Source organism: Peromyscus eremicus, chromosome 5, assembly GCF_949786415.1.
Source record: "Peromyscus eremicus chromosome 5, PerEre_H2_v1, whole genome shotgun sequence".
Classification (NCBI taxonomy): Eukaryota; Metazoa; Chordata; class Mammalia; order Rodentia; family Cricetidae; genus Peromyscus; species Peromyscus eremicus.
This window is the reverse complement of record NC_081420.1, coordinates 122213109-122232858: the sequence shown is the minus strand read 5'-3', so window position 1 is coordinate 122232858 and position 19750 is coordinate 122213109. Positions and strand designations below refer to the sequence as shown.

The 19750-nt window shown below is 39.5% G+C and overlaps 1 protein-coding gene across 2 annotated transcripts in view; it reads right to left on the bottom strand.

Moving 5' to 3' along the window:
* Il15 (interleukin 15) overlaps window positions 1–6641 on the bottom strand; it is a 37192-nt gene extending 30551 nt beyond the window's left edge. For both annotated transcript variants that reach the window (XM_059264333.1, XM_059264334.1), the window contains exon 1: window positions 6432–6641. The gene's annotated coding sequence lies outside the window, so the exon portion shown is untranslated. The remainder of the gene's footprint in view (window positions 1–6431) is intronic.
* Window positions 6642–19750: the final 13109 nt, after the last annotated feature.

Sequence of the window (19750 nt, the reverse complement as noted above, 5' to 3'; positions counted from 1 at the left end):
ACTCACAGCAACCCTCCTGCCTCAGAAAGCCAAGTTCTGGTATTCAGGCAAGAGCCACCATGCCTGGCTGACTTTTCCTCAATTGATTTTGCATCTTCTGCAGTTCCCTTAGTGCCTCATTATGAGACTCACAGCCATTTAACTCAATTAACTGAGAAAAACGCAAGGAAGTAGAAAAACTGTAATTTCCATGGGTATTTGGACATGACACTGGTTGGCCAAATCTCTTCAGTGTGCTCACGAGACGGAGGATAGAAGGCAGCATCAAGGCGAGAGATAGAAGAGGGCAGATTACGCTAACAGACACAAGCTAACAAACAAATCAAAAAATATGTAGAGCATAATGAAGCATCATTTATGTGATGCTCGACCATCTGGACCTGCTGTTTTATGGGATGAGGGAGCGTGAAGCTTGCACTGGAGCCCTCTGAGGTGGTACTTTTTACAGCAGTATTTGCGACCCACACAGACTGGCTGTACAATGATATGGCTGCTTTCCATAAGGCCCATCAATAAAAATCAAGCCCTACAATGAGTGTTGTGTAAGGACAAAGCCCTGGAGTTCAGCCTGCTGCAGGCTTAGTGCCATTAATTCTGCCAATTCTTTGTGGTTCACAGATTTATGCTTCCCCTAGAAAGTGGGAGAATTACAGGAGGTGGGCGTATGCTGCGATAGATATTATCCCACAGCGTGTGGTGGGTCACATGACTACATCATGTCATACTGAACAGTTTACTGGAGATATAGCTGATTGGGGCATAATTATATCAGCCATAGATAACAAAAAAGAAGAAAGAAAGACAGATGGGGGAGGGAGAGAGGGAGGGAGGAAGGAAAGAAGAAAGAAAGAAAGAAAGAAAGAAAGAAAGAAAGAAAGAAAGAAAGAAAGAAAGAAAGGAAGGAAGGAAGGAAGAAAGGAAGGAAGAAAGAAAAGAAGGAAGAAAGATGTCTTCTAGTTGGTGTGATAAGAAGGAAGCCAGAGAGACAGAAATTTTTAGAAAAATTAGACATAAAATTATATACATGTATAGTATTAATAATTTGAGATGGAGGAGTGTCATGAAATACAGCACCAAAGCTCCCAGCTTGGTAAGCAGCATTGCTGATTGCCAGTGTGGAAATATCAACCTCACTCCTAAACTATAAGAACTGAATTCAGCCAACAACCTGTATTGAGCTGGACGATGGATTGCTTCCAGTGTTTCCAGATAAGAGCTTGCCTGGCCACATGTTGCTTTCTACCTCAAGGGACTCTGGAGAGAATATCTTGGAACCCATGTAACTGATAATTATTTAAAACATTGTGATATTGTTTTAAGTCTCGATGGTCATGATTTCTTACACAGCAACAGAAAGGCAATTTATATAGCAATGTATTTCACTGCAAGTGTTTCAAAAAATTGATATATAATAACTATTATAGTTATTTAGTTTTGCATATAAGTATATATAATATACAACATAGATAATAAATATGTATTTACAGGTATTTATTATAGAGAAATATTAAACGATTTAATAAGAAGTAGTAAGACTATATGCAATGCATTTAGAGTAGGTTTTTTAGTTTTCTTTATTTATAAGTTATTTTCTCTTTTATTTTTGAGATTATATGACAATTACATCATTTCTCCTTTCCCTTTTCTCCCTCAACCCTTCCACATACTTCTCCTTGCTCTCTTTCAAATTTATGCCCTCTTTTTCATTAATTGCCATAGCATGAATATATGTATATACATATATATTCCTAAATACAGTCTACTCAGTCTGTATAACACTACTGTATGTGTGTTTTAAGGCTGACAATCTGGCACTGGGTAACCATTGGCGTGCACTTCCCGGGAATAGATTGTGGCTCCCACCATCAGCATTCCTTGGTTGTCTGTAGGGCCATGAGTAGGGCTGTCTCATGGCTTTCCTCCTGCCACATTGGCATGTCTACTACTGTCGTCCTTGTTCAGCACACGTTAGGGCAGTCATGTCAAGGACATTTTATGGGTGTAATTTTGATGTTACTAGGATACACAATCTCACAGGCAGGAAACCTCTGTCTCTTACAATATTTCTGACCCCTCTGACACAATGTTCCCTGACCCAAACACACAGTAAGGCTGTAAGATGTGATTATAGTAATGTCATATGTTTTCCAAAAACTCATAGTTACTGACTTATTTTATAAATCAGCACTTCCAAAGAAAAACTGTTCTGGCATTTCATATGGCTGGGAACTCCATATTCCAGATATGCTATGGTTTATGTGACTTAAATTAAAGCTTCATATGAGATTCACAATAATATTATCATGTAACCCTACAAAACCCATCAAAGTTAGTCCCCTGAATTTGCACCCTACCTGCAATACACTTCAGTTAAGTATAAGAAATAGATTACAACAAGCAAAACAAATCCAAGATCTCAAGAAAAGACTCTTTAAATATATGGGGTAACGATAATGAAACAGTAGCCACAAGTGTTCTGGATATTAAAATGAACACCTGCTGAAGAGGTGTCTGAAACCCACAAACCTATAATGAATTGTCTAAAATGTCCACATTTGAGAACCTAGCCAGAAAGACCAAATTCTTTATGATGCCTCAGTTTGCTTATCTGTTTGTATGGGCATAATTCATAGCTACAAAAGTATAAATACAGGTCTGGAGAAAAAAGTTGCTCATTAATGTCACTGCACTATTAAGATCCTAATAAGGACATACACTTTCTTAGGTGGGGGATAAACTCAGAGTGTGAAATCTTCAGTGCTGTTTCAGGATGAACAGTTTGATAGGTGCTCTAAAAACAGGAAAACAGAAGGAAATGACGTGGAACTCCAGAAAGCGAGCTGATATGAAAGGCAAACTTACTATCTCCCATGTGTGTTACAGACATCGTCAGAGACTGGGTGTCCACTGCAGGAAAGCACTGGAAGCTGTAGGACACTTATAATCACACTAACGGATGAAAGGAGGCCACAGAAAGGCTGGAGGAAGCAGACGGTCATGACGAAAGCAGGTAGTATGGTGATGTGGTAACATACCAAAGACATGAGGGAAGTATCTAACTTGGGTGACTGTGGTTGCCTGATATTCTAAGGAAATGTAAAATCATACAAAATCATGAAAAACTGTGCCCTTGGTTATACAGCTACAACCTGAGAAGTGACCTTGTGAATATTGCTCTCCCTAAGACAGTGTTATGTATGTTACCTATTATGAAGCAGAACACTTCATCGATTGCAAACACACGAAATCATTGCATGCTTCTTGTTTTCAATGCCCAAACTCATTGGTACTGACCCACAAAGAGGGATTCTACTGTCAAAGGAAGAGGGTAATTTTACTGCTATTGCCCACTGCAATGCTCTGATAACTATGGGAGCAAATGACACAACCATGAGCAAAGATGATGTCATATGATCTTCACTGAGCGCACACTCTAGGGAAGACAGACAAGCGCCCAGCAACTGCTGTTATATAGTGGTATACATTACAGGACGGTAATGCGCAACCGTGTGGGAAGAGCTCAGGTTGGGAAGGCTTTCTGCGAGAAGCATGTGAGTGGAGCTGAGACCTTCGGGCAACAAGACACTCACTGAGCGGGGTTCAAGCTGAGCTGGAAGCACATCCAAAGGTCAAAAGATATGAAATTATATTTGATATAGCCACAGGCTATGACTGACATACATAATAGGCTATACACTAGAATGTTTTGTTCATTGTCACAGTTTTTATGTAAATGTTAGAAATTCGTTTTTTATCTAATAGACAACATTGTGTTTTCTATTTTGTCATACATATCTCAAGAACCATAAGTTATAAAGTCACTGAAACTATAAACAGGAAAGACATGTCAGTGTAACCAAGCAGCCTTCTGTCATGAAGGCTTAAAAAGTGATATCTAGTTATGAATGATGTAAAAAAACCTACTTGTTTAAAAGGAAAAAAAAACAGCAATAGGCTCAAGGTAATATAAAAAATAAGCCACGTAAAGATGGCTATCACACAGAGAATCTGGATCATGTTCTCTTTGATATTCGTAACTGAAGAGAAACATTTGATTGCAAAAGCTGTTGAGTTATGCCAAAATGTATATTTTGATTTCAAAATTTGGACGTGAGGATATGTTGCTTTGGAAAAGTGGCTCTGCTTTTGTTTCCACAGAAAGCCAGAGGCTATGGATTTGTTCCAGATTAAGATACATCAGGTTTGACCAGCCAAGACCCCCTGAAAGGTCTCTGATGACACCATGGCCCCGATGATCCAACATCCAGAACGGTTTGAAGGCAACTGGCTCAGACAATACAGCCTCATGGACTACTCCATAATCCTAAAATTTTCTTTATGTCCCCATAAGATACAGCACCCTCCTCCAGCAGAAAGTAGTAAGAGAAGCTACGCCCAAATTCCCAAATATACCAAGCTGGCTTTGGAGATGTGTAAAGGTTAAAACCTTCCTCTTTAAAAGAGAGAGAGAGAGAGAGAGAGAGAGAGAGAGAGAGAGAGAGAGAGAGAGAGAGAAGGGGAAGTGCTGTGGGATGGTCTGTATGTCAAATTGCTCTGATTGGTCAATAAATAAAACACTGATTGGCCAGTGGCCAGGCAGGAAGTAGGCGGGACAAGGACAGAGGAGAATTCTGGGAAGTGGAAGGCTGAGTGAGGGAGTCACTGCCAGCCTCTGACAAGCTGCAAGTCAAGACGCCCGGTAAGCCACAAGCCACGTGGCAAGGTATAGCTTTATGGAAATGGGTTAATTTAAGCTATAAGAACAGTTAGCAAGAAGCCTGCCACGGTCATACAGTTTGTAAGCAATATAAGTTTCTGTGTTTACTTGGTTGTATCTGAGCGGCTGTGGGGCTGGCGGGTGACAGATTTGTCCTGACTATGGGCCAGGCAGGAAAACTCTAGCTACAAGAACTATAAGTATCTTTTAGTGGTCAGAGCACTTGCTTAGCATGTTCAAGGACCTAGATTTCATGGCCAGCCCTACTAAAAATCAAACAAGAGGATGGAGCAGAGGGGCAATTCCCCACCCTCTGCCTGGGTTACACACAGAAACAAGAGCAGTTGAACTGCTGCGCTGCTCTTATCCTAGAGGTAAGAAAGTGGCAGTGAGTGAGAGACAAAATTTACTAACTCCTACTAACGCTGGAAACAGCACAATAGTCCGGACTCTGAGACTCTCAGACTGCTGGATTTTCTCACAGAGGTGAGTCCTTCCTCCTGACACATCAGACAGCCGTCATCAGACGTCAATCCCAAACACCAGTCAACAGGAACTTCATCCAGACTGAACTGAAATGGTGGCCTATTTTTCTTATTACTATTTGCTACTTGCGGTCATGAAATATGAAAAATCCAATTGTTGGCCATCATAAAGAGAAAATAAAATTACCCTTTATGTGAGAAATTAAAACCTGCCCCACAATGTATGTGGACTAGATGGTCACAACAATCCCACTTATTTCGTATGCCTTTTCCAAAGTCTCCTTACCGACGTAGGCTTTCTATTTCTCTCCTCAAATCGTCGTATGTCCTCTCCCTACATGACTAGTTATGACCAAAAATGTATGTGACTTCTCAGGCAAGGACCTAAAGGGTCTGGCCTCTCTCTCTGTCTGCATGCAAGAAAATTCAGATGGGACATTGAAGATTGAGGAACACAGAATTTCAGATTATTGCCACCTCCAAGAGCCCAGATGAAAACGAAAAATTCTGGAATAAGCACAAATAAGAAGAATAAATCATGCCATCAACCAACAAAATTATTAGAAATAATAATATATATCTAAAACTACTCTCTAAGATTTAAAGTGAGTGTCTACACGTACAAAAATAATGTACTGTAGATTTTAGAGACTTACCTGAAGTAAAATACTATCTTAAAAGAAATAAGAAAATTTCTAGGTTGTATTTGGGAAAATTTGATCTCTATAGAAATCTCTTGCAAAAGCAATATACCTTAGCTAACCTTGCAGTCAATAAAATCATGTTAATAAAATACACTTAATCTCTAATATCTCTGTAAATTAAGAGAATAAATAAATAAATAGACTGATTATTAATGGCTAGTTTAAGAAACTTCTTGATTAGAGTGGATAGAATTCCAGAACTCAAATTGTTTTTATTTAAATACTATGTAAAATGCATCTGTTTGGTTAATATTTAAAAGAATGCAATGTCATCCCTTTGATAGCCAATGAGGAAGCAACCCAACCTGTTGGTGCCAAATTCTGCTTCGTGCAGCCTGTTTAGTCCTAGCTCATCTCGTAATGCTGTGTGAGCCAAAGGCATTGCTCTTCGTTTGCTCAACACCCAGGAAGTCAAACATTATTCCGCATTAATCCCACAGGCCGATAAAATTAGGAATTTTCTGATATTATTCTGTCAAAATAAAATCATCATTTAAGAACTCTGGGTTAATTTTGTTGACCTACCTTTTTATCTAGTTGATAGACATGCTTAGAAGATGCTTCAAGGTGCTAAAAAGAAGGGAGAAATGATTTAGAGTCTATTTTTGGACAGCCTTAGGGAGAGAAGACACCAGAGACTGTTGAGTGCTCATCTCTAAATGGGACACCTTTACTACCCCCACCCAGGCCCAGCTGATACTGCCCAAGAGAGGATGGAAAGACTGTAGGAGTTGGGGGAAGGGGAGGAATGTGGAGAAACATCGTCTTCTGGACATGACATGGCTGTTGCAATCATGAACTTAATACTTAAGTTCAGTTTCTGTTACTGTGTGCTTACAACACAGATCATTTCTCAGTTACAAACATATGCATATTTCTCCCCATCATTGCAACCAAGCAATTCCACAGGAGACACCAGTTGAATCCCTGCTAACCCAGTACACTTCTGAGGCTGCCTACCTGAGACAGTGTTAGATCTGATAGGTTGGTGGCTCCACTCCACAAAGCGGGAAAGAGAATTTCTCTAAGGCCAACTGCAAGAAGAGAGTAGAGTGGGGAAGCTGGGAACTGTTTTAGTAACTATGATAGTAATGAGGAAGAAAAGGGTGAAAATACCTTTAATTTCTGTTCTCCATTTAAGAAGAAAGCTTCCACGTTGGGAGAGCGGAGAACAGATGAAGAAAGGGCAGGAGGTGGTAACGGGAGAGCCACTGGTTGAGTCCTGCTCCTGCAGTCAGAAAAGCTCTCTCAGCAGAAGAGCCAAACCTGCCCTCACATTGTCTTTATGTGGCAGCAAATGCCAGGCCTGCTTATCCAGTAACCATAGAGAAATAGACGTTTTAAGTCACCTCTGCGCAGACATTAACCCAGACCCTGACGTCTACCGTCCCACCAAGAACCTGCCCTCCTGCAACAGACACAGAAGAAGACGAGAAACTATGGTTCCCTGGGCCAAACTGGGTCAGAGACTATTTACCTTGTTGTGTTCCATATTTTTATTTCTTAATTGCACACATTTATAAAATTACATCTTAACTTACGTAGAATTTATATTACATTTGAAATTATATATTATATACTTTTAATTTTTAACATTATATATATTTGTATTTTAAATGTATATTATATTTATACTATTGAATATATCAACATATGTATTAAATACACTATGTTTTCACTTTTAAAATTATAATTTTACTTAAAATTATATATAATACAATTTAAATTATACTCATAATTTAAAAGGTAGGAGTGAAGTACAAATATGTTAATATGTCTACATTATTATATCTGTTATATATCTTAATATATATACATTCTATGTGTATATAAAGAATGAGAATCAGAACACAAATCACATATCTATAAATACTAAAATGTTAAACTGTGGCCTTTCATTTCCAAAATGGTTTGTCAGTTCCTAGCTTTTGGGATATTTCTACTTGTATAACCCACTACTATACTCTCAAATGTAATAAATCTAAAAAAATATATAGCCTCAGCTACAACACCCTGTTCTTGCAACTCTCCATTTCTCCTAAAGCCAACAGAAAACTGTCAGTCATCACCCAGAAGTGTCCTTGGCAGGAGACCTCTTTGATCTCAGCCTTCTCTACTCTCCCTTATCACCATGACATTGGAAGACACACAGCCTGAGCAGAGTGCATCTTGGGGCTAGCTCCCTGCATCTGTCTTTTGCTCATATTTTGATTATGCTGTGTGCTCCTAATGGTGGGCTTAAGTTAGCATCACTTAGTTAAGTAATTACTGCAATGCATCAAATAATCTTCCTGACTCTTGTATTCAAATGCACTTGCAAAGTCCTGCTCTGTATTTCTGACTTCATTTTCCATTTAGTTTCCAACAGGAAGACCTACTGCCTTTTTACTTTGACTATGATGATGACTTTGCCATATTCTACTTATATTCTGCATCTTCAAACATAAAAACAAAATATTTTACTATCAATGATGACTTGGACAGTAGCTGAGGATGATCAAGGGCGTACTACTGACAGATCACTATTCTCATCTATTTCATGTTACAACAACTTTGAAAGGAGGGCATATCGTAATTTTAAATATAATATAGCTGAGGTATAAAGAAGTTACATACTGTCTTATACTATTGCTGCAATAGTGTACAGCACCTTAGGGAGGAAAGGGTTTATTTGGCTTACACTTCCATATCACTGTTCATCATTGAAGAAAATCAGAACAGGAACTCAAGCAGGGCAGGAACCTGAAGGCAGGAGCTGATGCAGAGGTCATGGAGGGGTGCTGCTTATTGGCGTGGTCCTCATGGCTTGCTCAACCTATTTTCTTATAGAATACAGAACTGCTAGCCCAGGAGTGTCACCACCTATAATGGGCTGTGCCCTCCTCTGTTAATTGCTAATTAAGAAAATGCTCTACATGCTCGCATACAGCCTGATCTTCTAGAGGCATTTTCTCAACCAATGCTCCCTCCTCTCAGATGACTCTAGCTTGTGCCAAGATGACATAAAACCAGCCAGCATGCATCTTTATGCAAGATTACCCAGATCATAGCAGCACCAGAACAGGAACTCAGGTAGCCTCATTTTAGAATTAAGCCAGTGTCATCTCTAATACAGAGTCCCCACTACGTAGGCTTCTCAGGATTCAACCTTGAACATGAAATTTGTTCTGGATCTGGTTTCTCCATATAAAGAAAGGAAATCCTGTCAGTGAAGGCTCAGCATGAGGATGTCCCACAAAGAAGGATGTGATACATTCTACTATTCTTCCAAGAGGGTGCAACAGCAAAGCAAAACGAAGCAGAAGCCACCATGCATGGAGTAACTCCTCATGCCAGAGCTGACACCCATGGGTGTGGACTGAAGATCACTGGTGGTGGACTTAGTACTATGCATCCAGAAATACCAGCACGAAAGCCATCCCAGTCCAGAAGCAACCAAATGTGACAGTGTAACAAGGGTGAGAATTACTCAGGCAGAAAGAAGGCCAGAGTCAACACACTGAAACCTCCTCTCTGGAAAGAACCTGGAAGTTTCGGCCAAAACTCACAGGGAACTTGAGTAGTAGCTGAGGAGCGTTTGTACTGGAGTAGCAGTGGTAAGATGACCTATGGGTGGCTGAACCTGGCAAGTCAGAGAGAAGGTAGCCACACAGCCTGGGTGGCAGACGGGCTCAGGAGAGCACCAGGGTTTTCTCTCAAAGAGCCCCCCATCTTGAGGAAAACAAGGGTGGGCATATATTCTAGGTACATGTGGCATTAGTGTAGAAACAGTCATTTAACACATTAGTAAAATTACAAAATGGTGTAAATACAACTATATAATGTGTTCACTCCACAACCTTTTAGTGCTCAAATTATATTCCTGGTAAAGTGAGCTTTACTAACTGTGACAGCAGACAAAACTTAATGTCCCATAATAAAAATGTTAACAATGCCAGATTACAGAATAGTAAAATAACCTATTGTACCAGAAAATTAAAATGAGGAGATTAAACAAATAAGCTCATTAAGGGTTGACGATAGTGATGAAGATAATTCTCACATATCCATTAGAGCTGAGTAACCCCCAGTGTTCTAACAGAGTGTTCTGTGCATTAAGAGAAAAATAAACACACTCACATTATCAAACACTCAGAGAATTTACAAAAAGGCCAAAGTTTTTCAAAAACTGTATGTGATTCAACTCCACCCTTCCTTCCTCTAATAGAAGCCCTCAAAAGCAAAAGGCGTTCTGTTTCTTCATCTTGCTGGCTGAACAAAATGTATCCTTTTTAAAAGGTAAGTAGAGTGTGAGAGTGGAAAAAAACCAGGTCTGAGTTAAGTCACAGGTAGATAGACATGTTCTCCTTACAGAAAGTCCCTGCAAGGTTCCAGGTAGACTTGCTCACACACTTCAGTCATTTCATGCTTTCCCTGGATAAGTACGTCATCGTCTCAACTGATGGTAACAAATGTACTATGGCTTTTAAAGCATTGGGATACAAGTCAAGTGCCATGCAAGCTGTGTTAAGGACCATGGATCTACACGTGCCTGGGACATCTATGAAGCACATATATGATGGCAGTCCCCATTTTATGAGTGAAAATAAATGGGCTGGGGGGCTTGTAGGAGGTTGTAATACAAAACTAAGTGGCAGATCTCAGATCTAAATTCCACTCAGCTAAATGCTGTGAGGACTATATACCTAGAGGGTTGTAGAGATACGGTTATCAGTATTTCAAAAGAGAAATTCTAATGGCCATGATTTCTATGATCATGCAATTAACAAAGCTTAGTAAACACCTGAGATGCCACAGAAATTAAAGTGTTGGCATCTATGCTGTGTCTGGAGAAAGACCAATGACAGATAAAAACTAAGTAACCAATGACTTTCTTACATATTATTCCATATCCCAACTCTATGTAGGAGAAATATCTAACTCTCAGTAGCCACTAGATTATACAGTACTTAGGAATGGTTATGATAATGACAAGATTGGTATTACCTAAAAGGAAAACAAGAGCAGATTGGGAAACAGATAGATAGTTAAAAATAATTTCAAGTATGGACTTACCCCTTGAATAGAAATACTACACATTACAAAAATATCACATTTTCCCAAATTATTTCCTAAGAAATGAAATTGAAAGCAAAGTTGGCACACAAGAGGAAGTGAAATTGTATTGCAGTGTGTTCCTAAGTTCATCTAGAAGAATCCATTGCTACGGACACTTTTTAGGTAGTAAAAAAAAATAAAGAGGAAGCAGACTTAGTGGAACTCACAATTGACTAGTTGGCAAAAAGAATGTGGTTCCTCAGCACCAAAATGATTCTAGCTCTGAAACCTTCAAATCTGCATATTGATGCAGCAGGTGAGAGGAATAACTTAGCCACGTCCATGAAACAATTCATCAGCTCTTTCAGAGAAAGCATGTAGTCTCAACTCGTATTGTGAGAAACAGGATTTTTTAAATAAAGCTATCCAGAGAATACGTATCTGATATCTGACTAATGATATTAACTTTTAGAAAAGGAAGAAAAGCAGATTTGATGACATGAAAGTAATTAAGTTCTATAAATTAATACATAGTAAAAATTATAGGATTAATAACTCTATAAAATAAATATATTACATTATGGTTTCTTAATATATAAAGTGATTATAAAAATTAAAAATACAAATATTTCTAACTATAAAGAAATTAAGCAGACAGTTTCAAAGTATGAAAGAATCAATGAATGAACACACTATGGAACTCAGTCTCTATAGTATTCAAAAGTGATATAATATTTAAACTAAAGCTTTGTGAGGTAATGGAGTGCCTCAGTAGGTAAAGGCACTTGCCCCCAGCCAAGACCAATGATGGCTTGAGGTCCATGTCTGGAACTTACACAGTGAAAGAAAAGAGACGATTCGAGAGTCATTCTCTGTTATTCACACATGTGTGTGCCCCTTGACTCCAACAAATAATAAATGGATGCGAATTTTTAAATGACAAATTTACATTCTACTTCAGTTTTCTCTGAAGGCAATATATGAATGTGACAGAAGAAGCTAAGGAAATGTGAGGACTCTGACCTCAGACCCTCAACCCTTGCACATGAGAGGTAGAGGCAGGAAGATTAGGGGTCCATAGGCAGCCTCTCTAAATAGGGAGCATATCTAAGGTCAGTCTGCAGTGCACAGGTAAAAGATGAGAAACCGCGAGAAAAAGAAAGACACAATGAAATGATCCTCATAAAAATTGCCCTCCAAATCCTGCCTGTCAACTGCGTTCTGCTCTACCCTAGGTCTTTAGACAGCCTTTACCAGCAGTTCCTGTCCATCCTGAAAAATCTCCCTGTAGATTACAATCAAGTTTAGAACCAACTGTCATTCCGTCCTTTCTTCAATAAATACTAGATAATAAGTAGCATTTTATGTGAGTTTGAATGCCTTTTAAGGAGCTGAAATGCTTTTTGTATTTCCTTTCACGCAAAATGTCTATTCATGTTCTTTTTCACACTTAGAGGGCTTGTACCCATCCTTCCCTATTCATATTTCCACGGTTTCTATTAGAGAAAAGATTCCTACCTATCCCCTCCACCCCCAGCTCCTCATTTTCGTTTTCAATTTCTCCAGATTGGTCTTTTTCCCAACCAAGGGAATTTTTTCAATGAGTCAGACATGTTCTTATTGATGCTTAGTTTAGAAGCTGAACTGAGTAATAGTAGGAAATTCCTAGGGAGATACTTTTGGAGTTTCTAAGTCACAAGTGGTCAAAACATAACAGCTTTACTTCAGCCTGTTTGTTTTTGAGTCCAATCTCTTCCTCTGTCTGCTTTGTTAGTTAAACTTGTCTAGCATCACTGGGTCACTCCAGATTTTAGCAGAGCCACCTCATTTGTACCTTTAACAGAACTGCCTCTAGCATTTTGTCATTAGTTATGACATTCTCTTTGGGCTAGAGCTCTGTGTGTGTGTGTGTGTGTGTGTGTGTGTGTGTATGCACAGAGATAATCCATATTTATAAAATGTTTATCTTCTACTTTGTTGAGTCATCATTATTGTGTGTACATGGATGTATCTGTGTGGTTTCTGAACACGTATATATTGGGTGTGTATATGTGGGCATGCAGCTGAACATGCAAGTGTGTGAGTGTGCATGGGGAGGCCAGAAATCAGCATCTAGTGTTCTCTGATGGTCCTCCACCTTATTTCTTTGAGACAGGATCTCTCTGATGCTGGATCCTATTGATTCAGCAAGGCTAAGCAGCTGAAGAGCTCTGCAGGTTACCCCAGCTTTACCCGCACCCCAGTGCTGGAGTCATCAATATGAGCCACAGAATCCAGCTTTAAATTGGTGCTAGGTACCCAAATATGGATCCTCACATTTGTGCATCAGGAACCAGCCCTGAAGTATTCTTATTTATTAAACATCTTCAAAGACTATTAAATACTTTCCAACTGAAGTTTTCCATCTGTGGACATTTGCATATAATTTTCCTTTGACTCCAAAGATATGATGAATTATTTTTAGACTTAATAAGCTCTGATTTCTAGGAAAAACCTTATTTGGTCATAATATATTATTCTTTCAATGAATACATTTTTAAATCTACTAAAGTGTTTTGAACTTATGCTCATAAATGAATAAGCCAGGATATCTATCATAATATTAACATGAGCCAACATTAACTCCAATAGCTTTATGAGGAAGATGGTATAGGATTTCAGTGGCTTGAAAAGGCCAGTATATCAGGGAAGACAATACAATGCACAGTATATGTCCTAAAACCACAGCTTTGATGTAGAAAGGAGAAACAGACAAATCTACTGTCTCTATGTACACTTCCTAAGCATTTTATTTAAAAAAATGTAACAAACAATAAAAGGAAATTTCAGCACATGTGGTGTGGGTCTAAGAAAAATTCCTAAAGTTAGTTCAACTGATTTGTTTGATGCATTCCACTCGACGATGGCATAGCTCATCTACAAAGGCACCATTTCCGTCATTCCCAAGTCCTCCTGGAACATTATCAAAATTAAGCATATGCTGGACCATGAAGAAAGTCATTATAAAATTAAATTGGCAGAAATTCTGGCTTTGAAAAATGCAAAGAAAAAATGATACAAGAAATTTTCAACTGTTTGAAAACATGGATTTAAATAGTCTGTGGCTGAGGGTAGAAGTCACAAGAGACACCAGAAGAGCAACAAAGGACAAAATGCTGTCATTTTTAAACACGAGTATTTACATAGGAAATGAATTTCTAGGAAAGCCAGAGATTATGAACTGGGAAAATAAGAGGAAACAGAGGGGTCAGTTCTGGGAAGAGCTGCAGAGCTGACCGACGATTTCCCAGTACAGACAGCCAAGTAAGCTGCACTGTAAGGAGTCACTCACAGGCAAAGATAAAGGAATAAAGCACTGGTAACTTCTGTCTTGTGAGTCAGAACTGAGGGACAGCATTTTAAGTTTCCACAGGAAAAGGGAAACAGTGGAGACAGTGGCTGAATCTCCCTGCTCAGATGTGGTGAAGTTCATGGGCACTTGGGTACAAGTTCTCTCAACTCCAGCTTCATCATGAGAAAATGCCACTGAGAGACACGTTATTTCCTTCCCCTGCCTTTATCTCTTTGTTCAAAGATGAGCTCTCAGAGATCTGCTGCCCAGAACGCAAGCATCCTTCTCTTTTTCTTCCAGCAAGCGTGTCCACTCTGATTTACCTCTCACTCACTCACCAAGGAATGTTGCTTCTTGGAATCCTCCTCTGATGGTGGTTCACTGGTATCAGTGTGTTTCCTCCACACTCCCTATCCTCTGCTATCTCAGGAGAGGTTCACACACAAAGCTTGCTAGCCTCACTTGCTTGGCCTACAAATGCCATAGTTTGGATTCCATAGTATCTTTCATATTCCTTAAGTTTTGCTATAGAATTATTTGTGGGTGTCCCCCAACCCCAGCCACTAGGTCCAACCTCCTTGTCCTCTGTATGGTTTCCAGAAAGATATTTAACATTTGGCATTAACTCTTGCCATCTTCCTGGTGGAACCAGAAGAGTTCATGGAATGTCAGTACTGGTGAAGCTGTGACATTAGGAAGACTCACTGAGATGATGAAAACCAATTTTCATATATTTTCTAGGATATTTAGTGAGCACCCACAGCATATTCGGACATCTGTGATGGGTAACTGGGTTGTCGGCTTGGCTGAATTGAGAAGAAGCCTAACACTGGTAATCCACACTTCCAGGAGCATCTGTGAAGGGGATTTTGAGAAGACTGCTTCCTGGGTGAAGGAGCTGGGCAGATAGGAATCCTGGGATGAGAATGGCCATGGGGAAAATGGAACACAAAATCAGAAGTAGAGAGCTAGCCTCTGCTCATGCTCCCCTTCCTGGGCAAGTGCACTCATTTGTTGCTTTGCCTAAGGACATAAGACCCCAGGTTCCTTAATTATTGACCACGGACTTGCACAAGTGGGTCTCTAGGGACAGCCTCTGGTCTTAGACTGGGACTGCCCTTGACCCTTCTCCCATAATGAGGCTTCCACCTTTTTCAGTCTGGGCAGATTTTGCTCTCCAGCCTGCAAGCATTCATTACAGATTTTTCAGCCTCTGCAATCCTCTGAGTTAGGCAGTAATTCCTCTTTTGCAATAATATATTCTTTTGGTTCTGTTTCTCTGGAGAAACCTGGGAAATACATCCAACCCCCAAAGAAGTATTTCTAATAAAACTGTTAGAAATCTGCACAGAGTCACACACAAAAGAAATGCATTCCACTGAGTATTTTCAATATCTACCCAAATTAAGGAAGTTAACTATGGATTTCAATACATTTTAAATTGCATTACTATGTGCATTAAGATAATATTTACTTCTGTAATGCCACAAGGAAATGTCATTATTTCTGTTAAGAAACAACACCACAAAGCAAATTTATCATTCTTTTTTTGTATGGATCATGTAGACAACTAACTCTACAATGAATCAAGTAATAAATTACCTTAGTCATTATGTAACTGGTAATATGTCTTCCACTTCACGCTTCTCTGTAGGCATCACTTTTACTATAGTGAACACACATTATTTTAATGACCAGGATGATAATGAGAAATATGATTTAAAGCTTTAACCCAATCGGGTTTAACATAAGTTTTTGAACCTATAGACTGTAGTCCTAACTGAAATACAAAAGGAGAAGTCTTAGCATGGAAGCGCATTTAGGAGAGACCCAGATTACCATATTGCAGACACAAATTCTTCTTTGTACAAGCATTTCTTTTCAGAGTGTAAAAACTTAAAAAGCATGAGAAATACTACAGGTGAGACTGGGACTACAGGACAGTCACTGCAGTCCAGGGTTCCTTACTGTAGGGCCTATGATGCTTCTCCATTGAGTGTCCAAAAGCAATATTTCTTTAGTGGCAAAATCCTGGTCACATTGTGCATCCTTGGGTCCTTATTACAGTTAAAAGCAAGGGCCACTAAAGAACAAATTTGACTTGGTTGCCTGCGTTTTAGATGCAAATTGAAAAGGATTCCTGAGGTCCCTAATTCTAGCCAGCCTAAATTGTCAGCTTTCCCTCACATCCACTGGAAAGCTGTGATGGGTCGCCATTATACAGGCGGTCAAATGGCTTGTTTTCAAGTGTTCAAATCAAGGAAGCCAGAACGGAGTTATTTAGGGAGCCCAGAGGAATTGAAGAAAAAATTCGGGAGGCAGGTGACATTTTTCTTCTGTTTTCAGGAGACTTCTTTGTTACTGAGTTACTATGGGACAGGGCATGTCCTGTTTAACGTTCTTAATCCTTCAGGTGCAGTTTGACTCAAAGAAAACCCATCCACCATAGTTTATTAGTCCTATAGTTTATCACAATGGCATTTTTAAAAAAACTATAATGATTACTTATTTTTATTGATATCTCACAGTGACAAGGTAATTCAGAGCTATAGTGTTTTTGCTAAAATTTCACCAAGTTCTATAAGTTCAACATCCAGGACGTCAACGAGCCTCTCCTTGAGTCCCTGAAATGTGTTGTCTAAAACACTAAGCAGAAATTGGTTCTTGAGTTCAGGGAAATTGTAACAAGATTTCTAGGAAACAGAGCACTTTCAAGGAAATCTGAGAAGCCCCTGAGTCAGTTTCTGTTTACAGTTAATTAGTGCCCAGGGCATGTTCTTCACACTTTTTCTTTCCATTTTTATTACCTTCATCATTTTCCAGCAGCAAAAATGACTGAGCAAGGCAAGAATTACCTTTCCTTTATACCGATTCCTATAAAGACTTTCATGTCTATAAACCCTGCTCCTTGCCTCCTGCACTGTCAGTCTTGACCTGACCACATGCTACCAAATCTTGTCTGGAGGTAACACAGAAATTACAACTGAGAATAAAAATGAAATCTCTGTATTTGCCACTAAGAAGCCAGACCTTGGATTTCTATTTCTTTGGCTTTAATGTTTTTATTTATCCCTACAAACTGAACTTAGCCAGACATTATTCTCGAAGAGTTTCCAAAGGTTGCAATTCTTCCTCAAATAATCAGACCTATGCCATTTTCTAGTCTGCTTGCATTAGGGTACCCCCTGAAGAGATAGATAGTAGAATTGCTTTTGTGTGTAACCTGAAGCATGCCATTCCTTTAGAATTGCCTAATAACAGAGCAGAAAGTGAGGTGCAGAATTTATTCAACATGGATGCCAGAATTGGTACAGCACTCTTCACAGGCCAAATCTCATCTGACACCTGTTTTTGTGGGTGAAGTTCTGTTGGTGCTAGTCATGTCCATCAATGACCAAGGCTCCTACCCACCCATGTGATGAAGGTGACTGGTCTGGACAGAGATCTTTTAAATCAAATAGCCTAAAATATTTACAATCTGACTCCAGGCAAAGGAAAACAGCCACATCTATCATGTGGCATATTCTCTGCCCTCTTCAAATGTTTCTAAACTCTGGCTTCTGTTTTTCCACCAACACGCTCATTTTCTCAAACCTTGAATGTAGACAACTGCACCTTGTTTGCCATGCCCTATTTGTCTTTGTTACATTGCTATAGTGCGTGATACAACTCTGACAATTTTGCTTACTTGACCTCCTGCAGGCTGGCTGTCGGCTGACAGGGCTTTGTGCTCTAAGGGACCTTACCAGCATGGACCACGAAGAGACACTGCTTCAAGGAGCCAGAGGGCCGTATGTCGGGATGGATTCTGCAGGAGCAAAAGGCAGGGCTTAAAGAGATAAATTTATATACTGACTGACCCTCCTTTCCTCAAGATTCTGGTTAACTATGGAGCTGATCATTCTGTTAAAGACAAGACTTGTGTGGAGAAAACGTCAAATATAGGTCTAAATTGTCTTTTTATAAATCTTCCCTAAAGTCTTCAAAATTTCCTGTAATAAAACTGACACCCATGTTGACTCTAACTCTAATAATAACTCAAAGCAAATAGGTTGTCAAAAATACTTGTGGGCTTTATATTCAATTACTAAATCTAAGCAAGATGATAATAGTTAGTGGTATGCACCTGTTCTAAGATTCTCTGCTCAGGTAATTAGAAATATAATGTATATAATGTTATTTATAAAGTATATCTGCTTTTGGGGGATTGGTTACACTATTAGAGAAGCTTAAAATCGTCTACCTCCTATTTTGATATTTGAAAGCACAGGATTTTATGCTTTTTAAAAGAGTAAAATAATAAATTCTAAAATAATTAAAAGACATCTTTGGCACATTACAGAAGGACTATTGCTATGAAGAATGTCATATTTATAGCTTCAATATTATCTTAGATAAACTTTTTATCGTTACTGAGGTAGTAAAAATTTTAAATTATAAAAAAGAAGAAGAGGCACTATGTTGCCCAAAACTCTCGAGCGAGTCTTGTAAGAGGGTTTAGATTCTGGCTCTATAACTAACTAATAGACAGGAAAGCTCTCCTTTTTATCATTTAATACCAGCAGCCCACTCCAAGACCTCATCTCTGGTCTGGAAGACTATACCAGGGAGAGGAGGGAAAGGCAGACTGGCCTCACCATCAAGGACATCCCTATTAGAGGGTTAGTGCTCTCACAGAAGCTAGCTAGTCCCTCTCCTTCTCTTTTACCCACTTCTGTGCCTTTCTAGCTCCTTCCTCCCCATCATGTAAGGGGATAGCCAGTAGCAGGAACAAACATCTCTCCCTAGAAAACAAATCAGCTGGTTTCTCGTCCCTAAATTCCAGCCTCCAGAAGTAGAAAAACCAAATTCTATCTGTTTAAACCCCCTCTCCTTTAGAATTCTGTTATAATACCCACAGCTGACTAATACAAATTATACCACATCCTCACCAGTCAGGACAGTTGATTTGCCGATAGGGCCTCTCAGCAAAACTTTGTGTCTTTCCCCTGATGGCCTACTGTGATTCTTATTGCTGTGATAAACACCACGACCAAAAGCAATTTGGATTGGAAAGGGTTTATTTCAGCCCTCAGTTTACAGTACACCGTGAAGAGAAGTCAGGACAGGAAATTAAGGCAGGACAGAACAGAGGCCATGGAGAGAAACTGCTCACTGGCCTCTTCTCCATGGCTTGCTCAGCCGGCTTTTTATACCACCCATACCTCCTGCCCTAGGGTGGCACCACCCACAGTGGGCCGAGCCCTCCCACATCAATCATTAATCAAGAAGATGCCCCTGTAGGGAAGCCAGTGGGGTGTTTTCTCATCAGAGATTCCCTCTTCCAGATGATCCTGGCTTGTTTTGAGGTGACAGAAACAAGCCAGCACCCCAGGAAACCCAAGTGATCTGATGAGCTGCAGGACTAAGGGAAGGAGCTGAGAGCTGAGAGGGAGCAGGTGGCCTACTGGACACCCTATGACAAACTACCTGTTAA